The following is a 10,205-nucleotide window of genomic DNA, read 5'->3' as shown; positions in this document are numbered from 1 at the left end:
CCAAACATTTCTCAACATACCTCCTGATGTCTCTCTACATCTTAGGCCAATAATAGAACCTTTGAACCAGCTCTAAGGTCTTGTTGAGACTGAAATGTCCACTTAAGCACCCATTGTGCTTCTCCTGAATGAGGTTCTCCCTCATAGAACCTTTTGGAACACACAACGGTCCACCCCTGAATAACAAACCATCCTGCAAAGTGAAATCAGCATATGCACCATGGAAATTATTCTCAAAATCTTGACAAACTTTATAAGCTTCAGCAAAATCGTCATCAATAGGATACATCTCTTTAAAACTATCAATACCAATGCTCTAAACTTGAATCTCATGAATAGTTAACAACCTTCTACTCAAAGCATCTGCTACTTTATTCAACTGACCCTTCTTATGCTTAAGAGTAAAAGTGTAAGCTTGCAAGTATTCTACCCATTTAACATGCCTATGATTCAGTTTATCCTGTGAGTTCAAAAAACTTAGTGCCTAATTATCTGTGTATACAACAAACTCTTTAGGAAGAAGATAGTGCCTCCATTTCCTAAGTGCCTGTACTAATGCATAAAGTTCTAAATCATAGGAAGAGTACGTTTTCTTGGCATCATTCAACTTCTCACTTTAGAATGCAATTGGTTTATTTTCCTGACTTAAAACAGCTCCTACAGCAATATTACTAGCATCACATTCAATAGTAAAAAGCTTATCAAAACTAGGTAAAATGAGCACTGGTTGAGTAGCTACTTTAGTTTTTAATAATTCAAACCCCTTATTAGCTGCACTTGTCCACTGAAATTTTACCTTTACACCCCCTTTCATTGTGTCTAACATTGGAGCACAAATCTCACTGAATCCCCTGATGAATTTTCTGTAAAGCTATGCCAAACCATGGAAGCTTCTGACATCACTGGCTGTCTTAGGAGTTGGTAAACTAGTTATTGCTGCAACTTTAGATTGATCCATTTTTAGATTGCCTCCTGATACAACAAAACCAAGATAGACCAATTCTTGCTTCAAGAAATCACATTTTTCTAGATTAATGGTTAGCTGTTCATCAGATAACTGTCTCAAAACAATAGCTAAATGCTTCAAATGTTCTTCCTTAGTCTTATTGAAAATAATAATATCATCTAAATACACAACAACAAACTTGCCAATGAAATCATGTAAAACTTCATTCATGAGTCTCATGAATGTGTTGGGAGTATTAGAGAGTCCAAATGGCATGACAAGCCACTCATAAAGACCCTCATTCATTTTGAAAGTTGTCTTCCATTCATCACCCTCTTTGATTCTTATCTGATGGTAACCACTCTTCAAGTCAATCTTACTAAAATACTATGCACCCCCAAACAATCCATCGAATCCTCTATCATGGGTATGGGAAATCTGTATCTGATGGTGATCTTGTTTATGGCTCTAGAATCTGTATAAAGTCTCCATGTTCCACCCTTCTTAAGTGCCAACACTGTAGGTACTGCACAAGGACTAATGCTTTTCCTAATCATCCCTTGGTCTAAGAGTTCTTGTATTTGTCTTGCTACCTCTTCATTTTGTTCAGGGGTCATCTTATAGGCTACCTTATTTGGTAAAGAGTTCCAGGTATGAAATCAATTCGATGGCTAATGGCTCTAGGAGGTGGTAAAGCTACAGGGGTACCATCACTAATTATTGCTTTGAAGTTATCAAGGATTTGTTGCACCTCATATGGTATCTCAACTTTCTTTTCTACCTTTTCTTCCTTGGGTTTCACTATGAGTGCAAATCCCACTCCTTCACCTTCTTCTAGTGTTTTTATGAACTCTTTCTCATTCACTAACAAGATGTTAGGTACTTTGTTGCTTCTCTCTCCTTCTTCATTGAGGGATTGAATCTAATAGGTTACTCCATCTTTCTAAAATGAGTAGGAGTTTATTTCCCCATCATGGTGTGCTTTTCGGTCAAACTGCCACAGTCTACCCAACAATAGGTGGCAAGCATCCATAGGAAGGATGTCACATAGGATCCTATCCATATATCCACCTATGTGGAAATCTACCCAGGCTTGCTCATTTACTAACACATGTTGTCCCTTATTTAACCATGTGACTTTGTATAGCTCCTTGTGTTGTATCCTAGGTAGTTTCAATTTACTCATTGCTTCCTCTAATATGATGTTATCTGTGGACCCCGAGTCTATGATAACCTTACACACCTTTCTCGTGATTTTACACTTAATCCTAAACAATTCTCTTCTCTGTGAGACCTATGTACTATGTGGCTTCTTCATTAACACTCTCTTGATCATTAAACTCTCACCATCTTCTGAAGCTAGGTGGTTCAATGTTGAAGTTTTGGTATTACCTCCATCTTCCTGATCATAGTTTACCCTCTTTTCACCACCATAGGATGAACTAGGCTTCTCTGGGCATCTATAGGCAGGGTGGCCCAGCTTTTGAAAGTTATAGCACTTCATGGTTGAGAAGTAGGACCCTCTCCCTGGTCCATTAGATCTACCCCTACTCGGGTTGCTTGATCCCCTACCCCTATAGTTCGGTTTTCTCTGAGAATCCCCACTTTTCTTTAGAAGTTTAGACTCTCCCTGGGATCGTTGATCTATGCTCCTTCCCCCAAAACTATTTCTATAGCCTCTACCATCTCTTCCCCTACTTCTTCCTCTGTTGTTTTTCTCTTGCTTTCTCCTACCTTTCTCTTCCACCTTAAGTGCTAGTTGATAACACTTGTGTAATTTTTGTGGGCATAACAAACTCATCTCTTCCTGGATGTTCCATATTAACCCATTCAAGTACCTTGCCACTTTTATACTCTCATCATCTACTACTCTAGATCTCATGCACATTTTTTGAAACTCCTCAATGTAGCTACTGACATCTAGGTCTTTTTGTCTCAAATTTTGTCTTTTCCTACGGAGTTGTACTTCATAGTCTTCAGGAAGGTAGGTTTCTTTTATTTTGGCTACCATTTCTTTCCATGTGGCTATTGGTTTCTTACCTTCTTTCACCCTTTCCTCTTGGATGAACTTCCACCAAGTTAAGGCTGCCCCTATCAACTTTGATTTTGCTACCTTCTCCTTTTGTGCTTCAGTTACTCCATCACATTCAAAATGGTTTTCTAGACCTTCAATCCACTCTATAAGAGCATCTGGATCCATCTTCCCACTGAAAAGAGCCACTCCCTCTAAGGTTTTACCACTCATAGCTCTCAAGGCTTTCAAGAATGTTTATTGCTTAATGACAGGGTCAGGCATGGGGACCTCATCCTCTATTGCCATCATTTTACCTTGATCTCCAACCTTATCATGGACTTCTTCAGTTTTGACTTCTACTTCAGCTAGTTTCATTGCTAATTGATCCAATCTTTCTCTGAGTGGCCTATTTTCCTCTTCTTGGTCTTCGACCTTCTTGGCTAATTTAGCATTAGTCACCATGTTTTCCTAATGTTCCTTTCCTCTTGAATCTTTTGTTGGCTCTGATACCACTATGATAGGGGGGTTTCTAGGTAAGTGCTCAAAAGGCCAATTTGAGTCAAAAGGCCATAAAAGGAAACAAGAGGTATTGTTTGAGTCTGCTCCTGATGTTTGCAATAACAAGTTTAGTTACACTTGATAGGTCTCTCTACAAGTCTTTACCATCAACCTCCCTTCTTGGTGGAAATTCACACCCTTGCTCTAGCTTACTCCAACTCCTCACTTCACCCATCTACACATTTCTCAATCCCTGGCTTACTGGACATTCCACTTATTGTTTTCAGTGTGCATTAGGCAGTTCCAACATGGTCATATAGGGGCTGCAAGGTTTTGTTCAAGTTTGTCAACCAAACTTAGTTTTAGGCCCATAGCCTTTGGCTTGCTCAATACAACAACCAAGGGTCAAAAAATCCAACTGAGGCTATGCACTGTCCAAGGTTCTATTTGTCATTTGGTTCACTATTTTAAAATGTCCACACAAAGTCTCATGAGCCCCAAACTCCTCCTTCCAATCGGGTTCTAAAAAGTGTGTGTTATGCAGTCAAAGGGCTACTAGCCCGTGGAGGCCTAATTGGCCAGATTTTGCTTATTCTGCTCAATGATGGTTAAAACCCCACACAAAATCAATTTTGATGGTGTTTTAGGGGTATTTTCTGATGGATTTTCATGGTTTAGGCCTCTGCTATTGAAAAATGAGGACTGTCCACTATTTGTGGCACTTTTGTAGGGTTTGGTAGGGTTTAGAACCAGTCACTTTGGAAAGTCATTGTAACTCTATTAATCAAGCCTCCAAACTGGCTTAGAACTTCTACCACACCATGATGAATCCTTCCCCTACTACTACCCTGCAAACATAATGCCAAACACTTGGCACACATCTAAGAAAGGAAGTGGAATGCCATTGTCACTGTCAAAATGCTGCCTTTTACTAGTCAGTTGCTGCCATATCTTTAGACTTGCATAAAAAGGGAATTGAATTGGAAGTACACCTCAATGAGGTCTGAAAAACACTAATGAACTTCCCTATTACATAGCCTTCATGGTTATAAGGCTTGGATTATGCTTTGAAGCATTCCTTGAGCATTTGACAAATACAATTCACAAAAAATAGTGAACTCACTATTTTGTTTACAAAGTGAGAATGTTCAATAAGACTAAGCTATTATAATAGACCAATATGATTCTCAACACTCTTGGCCATATGTCCAGACCTCTGCCTCATAAATTTGTTCACTCCAAATTTCTTTTGGGTGCAAATCTTGAGTTTTTGATCATGCTACTAGCCGAGTAATCAATACTTGCCTAGTATTCACTCAAGTCCTCCTTCCAAACACAATTTTGGCATAAAGTAAAGAATATGTACATTATATACATGAGTTCCAACTTGACTAAATCCATTTTGTGGGATCCCAGACCTGGATTAGTCAAGTGGTGGCATTTTGGAACCTCAAACCCTTGACAGGGCAGTGAGCACACAAAAGTAAAATAATTTTGTACAAACAAAATTCCAAAGGGAACCATTACTAAAATCACTTGGAGAGAATTTTACAACTACTATGCACACTTTTCAAAGGTACAGTATGGACTAGCAAAGCTACAGTATGGATTGTTACTCCAAAGAAGCAAAAAATAGTGAATAAAGCCAAAATTTCATGATTTTTATTAGGAATCTCTTGCTCATACAATCACCAACCTTCTTCAAGGAAAAGAGAGGTCCTTTTATAGTCCAACAAGTTAGCTATCAAGCCCAGTATAGACATGAGGCTTCCACAACTTCATTTTGCAAGAAAAGTAAAAAAATGACAACTTTTACAAGCCCAAATGACAACATTTCTTGCTCCAAAAGACATTTTTGACAATCTAACCTTATCAACTTGTCTAGATACCTTAGACATGCTTAAGAATTCTTATCAAACATATTTCAATGCTTTGGATATCATTAGAAGACCTTTTTGGCAATTTTGTACATTTTTGCCAAAAATTGTCAACTCAAAGCCTGAAAGGCAAAACTTGACCTCTTGAGCCCAAAATGAGATCAAGACCACTAAAAAAGACACACAACAACCTAAAACAACATTATAAACTTGACACAAGACATTACAAACATGAAGCCAAAAATTAATCAAAATGGAGAGTTTTTCTCAACTAGGTGCTCCTGCACCACATCTGTACCTATGTCTCGGCTTGTCGTCACCTATCCTTGGTTGCATCTCTCTCTACCAAGAGAGAGGCCATCTGAGCCTCTACCTAGGAAATTTTTGCCTATGTCTATGTTTGTACCTCGGCCATCTGTGCTTGTGCCTGTACCTATAACTGTGTCATCTAGATGGCCTCTAGATGGTCTATCTGAGAGTCTCTCTTTACCATCCAACCCTCTAGCTATTGAATCTGGTTGTGCAAGTCACTAATTTGAGTTTGCTACTGATGAGACAACATCCTAATGAGGATCCATCATGGTGCCTCTGCCTATGGCTGCTCAACCTATGGTACTCATACATGTACCTGCTCAACCTGGGGAACCTCCTCCTCTGGAACTTGTTGCCCCTAGTCCACTGGACCTGATTGTTAGGATTCCCAAAGATACTGAGGGGGGGGGTGAATTAGTATTTAACTGGTTATATAATTTTCTCAACTTGTAGCATGAAAAACATATTAAAACTGTGTACCGGTAAACCATAAATAATGCAACAAATAAGAATAACAACCACAACATGAAAAGCACACCACAACACAATATTTCATGAGGAAACCCGGTGTGGGAAAAACCTCAGTGGGATTTGTGACCCACAATATTCACTTACTGGCCAATAAGCGAATATTACTGCTTACAATAGAGGCCTACACATGCAAGAAGGCCAAGTGCCTAGAGCTCACTGCTCAGTTACTAAAGAAGTCACACTGACTTACAAAAATGGATTCTACTAATCCAATGTCTTGTACTACTTTAGATCAGTATCTGCTATGCCAACTTCAGTACCGGTTTAAGATCTTCTACATACATAAACCCTTAACCTAATAATTTGCACATTAGGTCTTCTATATTCCTTTTATCAATTGCATATTAAATGATCTACAATGATCTCATATATATATGAGTCATATTACAATCTGCCATGTCGGCTTACAAAAGATTTTACAATTAATTAAAAAGTATGTTTATACAAAATTTATATCGGCCAAGATGCCAGTATTCTTCCTTTTCAGTGCCGGTGTTCTGTATGGCGGTGTAGAGTCTGTCAGTACGGTGCCTGTGTATGTTTGCGGGTATCACATGATTGTAAGGTTTCCATCAATGATAATACATTCAATCAACTAAAATTTCTCATTGGAGTGTACATTTGCCAACACTGATCTCCTCTATCTGACCACCTGAGTCACCCAATCCATAGCTATCTCTCTAGCAGGTTTAGAACTGTTGGCTCCTAGCGTGCCTATTGATACCACTGCCACTGCTCTGCCATCTCCCCCATCATCATCTCCTCCATCTCCACCACCATAATATCCTACATCTCCTCCATATCCATCTTCGCCATCCCCTCCATCTCCGCCATCATCTTCATCCCCACCTCCTCTCCCCCCGCCATCCCTCGGTTGTCTCAGAGCTCTGCATCGTGGCCTCTCATCATCCTCATCTAAAGTTGGCTTTGGCTCATCAGTACAAGTCAATCTAGGAAACCTGTGTACAGTAAAATATGCAGCATACTTGCCAGTCCTCCCGTTATCTATGCTACATGGTAAATAATCCCAATCCTATGGAACCAATGATACGTACTTTGCGTATGCCTTCTCATACGTAATAGTGGGCCTCCAAGTAGACACATCAAGTCTCCTGCATGCATAGTGGGCTATACTCTATGGAATCCCTTGTATCCTGCCATACTATCTCAACACCCTCGTGCAAAGGAATCACTCAATAACATAGGGTATAGATCCAATCAGGTATCGAGTCAAGAATACATAAGGCATCTCAACTACATCCTTTGTCCAGACCTCACAATCTCTATAGGGTCTCCATATCACTGTATCTGGGTCATCTAGTTCTCATCGCCAATACTCCATTTTTCCTAGCTTTCACTGGACAATAATACCTAGATATCCATGTGTGTAAGGCCTACCTATAGGTCTCTCTCTATCTGCCAATGGTTGTGTGATGGGAAGATGCTCCCAAGTCCATATCTGGAGAACTGTAACCCCTATTGATGATGCAGTTGATCTTTGATACACTACTTGGTGCAAATCATAATATAGGTGGGCCAACATGCAAGATCCCCAAGCAAAATGAGTCCTCCGTGTAACCAACTTCTCAAGGAGATGACCCCATCCAATGGATAATCCCTTTGACCTATGATAAGGACAAAGGAAACCCCTAACGAAGCCAACAAGCACAATAGGTAATGTGGCATAACCTAGATCTAACATTTCCTGCCATGCAATGTCATATCCTCCAACCTCATCATCGTCAAAAACTCTACGAAGTGCATCTGTGCAACTATGCTCACTGAGATCATAATATACCAACTTTCGCATCACTGGGATGCACAGTATCTGAGATACATCCTTGGGTGTAATAGTCATCTCACTGATCGGTAGGTGGAAGGTGTTGTGGTCATTGTGCCACCTCTCAGCTAATGTTGTTAGAAGATCTTGGTTAATCAAGTGTCGAGGCATATCAAGAAGGGAAGATAAGACACACCTACCGATGTGGTCTCACTCTACCTGGCTAAGGTGGGGTATCAACATCCACATCTTTGGGAAGTGCTTCCAAGACTGGAGGACACTAAAGGGCTCCTGCAATCAAATCACATCATCATATCAGTATCTCGATTCATCTATCTATCAATCAAATCAATCTATCAGTCTATCTTGCTCATATGAGATTTCTATCAAATCTTTTTGAGCCCCTATCAGCGAGTGTCATCTATCATGAGGTCGTTATCAATTCTATCTTATCTGGCACACAAATCAAGATAATCAAAACTGATCATCAATTTTCATCAATTAGGAGTATCTAATTTTGTCAATTTGATACCTAATTGAATCTATCTTACCCTATTGAAATCAATCAAAAATCAAATCAGCTTGGCAGTATTTCATCGCCTTTATCAAAAATCACGACAATTTGGGAGTTGGGGCACAAGAATTTATCTCATTGCAATCAATCTCAAAATTTTGCCTCAACGGCAGTGTCTCGGCCTACGGCGTCTTGGGGGACTCGCTGTGGCAGTGGTGGTGTCCTTGTGGCACCTACCTTGGTGCCCTTGACGGCTTCGATGACACTCGTGGCACCCTCGGTGGCACCACCCTTGGCACTCATAGTACCTCGGTGGCACCGACGATGCCTACCTTGGTGCCTGATGCGCTAGCCATGGCGTTGGCGGGTGGCCACGTGGCGCCCCAACAAGTAACTTTTTTTAAAAAAGCGCAAAATTAAAAATTAAAAAAAAAGGCTAAAAACCCATTTCGCCCCGTCGAAAACCTAGTTTAAAAATGCAAAAATTTTAAACACTCACATGATAAAAATGGAGAAAAATGATTTTTTCTAAAACTGGCTAATTTTTTCAAAAATCAACTAAAAATTTAACAAAGGAGGGTTTTCTTGGGGTACGTACCGATGGACCGTAGGGCGGAGGACGCTCGTAACGTCAAACTTGCTTGAACCTGTGCTGGTGGTATGGGATGGCCATTTCCTTCTCTAGAGCAAATTTTTCAATAACTCAAAGTGCACAAATGAGGAGTGATAAAAGTGATTTTCACTTTTTAAACTCAAAGTGGGGCATTTAAGTGGGATTTTTATTGCACTTATTTTTAATCATCTAATTAATTAATCAGCTTGGTAGGACAGGATGTTCAAATTTCTTATTGGGAAATGAATCAGATCAACTTTGAAATATTTAAAAATCGTAAAATCATTGAAATTCTAAAATCGTGCAAATATCAAAAATATCAAAAATATCAAAAAAATTACAAAATCGAGAAAATTTCAAAAACATCAAAAAATTATCTGATTCGTCTCCTGAGGGGGCATCCTCATGTCGCACCCTATCAATCAGTGTCTAGGGCATCATATCAAATCATGTCCACATCCAATCAAAATTTATCATATCGAGATCAAATCCGCATCGAATCATATCATCAACATCATCAAATCGAGTTTTCTTTGAACCAACACAGCATCACACATCACTTTAAAGAGGGGCAAAATGTATAAACCTAAAAATGGTCTGAAGATAATTAATTAAATACACAATTATTTAATTAATTCCCCTTCTGAATTAATTGAATTCACGATTAATTTGATTAATTTCCCTATTCATCTACTTGTAAATAATTCTAAATGATTTATTTATATAGTTCATTTCAATAATCCCCTTTGATTAATTAATCTAAATTAATTAATCCTCCTTCCATTTAAATCAATTCTTCTAATCCCATACTTAATTTTAACAAATCCAAGTTTGTTGAAATTAATTATCCATTTTTCATAATTATTTAAATTTCTAAATTCAAATGAGCACATGGCTCCTAACTTCTAACCACTTAGCCTAACCACCCCCTAACCTAACCCATTCCATCTAATCATGGGTTTAACTAACTATATCCTATCTTGCACATCGTAACCTATTTTATTCTAACCACCTGTGGGTTGGATATCCCCTCCTTGAGGCACATGGCACTTTGGCCACATGTCTTCTCCCTTGGACACTTTCCCTCTCATGAGCAAGGTTCCTTGACACTTGTCACCAC

Source organism: Cryptomeria japonica, chromosome 5 (genome assembly GCF_030272615.1).
Source record: "Cryptomeria japonica chromosome 5, Sugi_1.0, whole genome shotgun sequence".
Lineage (NCBI taxonomy): Eukaryota > Viridiplantae > Streptophyta > Pinopsida > Cupressales > Cupressaceae > Cryptomeria > Cryptomeria japonica.
The sequence above is the reverse complement of the archived record's forward strand: the minus strand, read 5'-3'. Positions refer to the sequence as shown.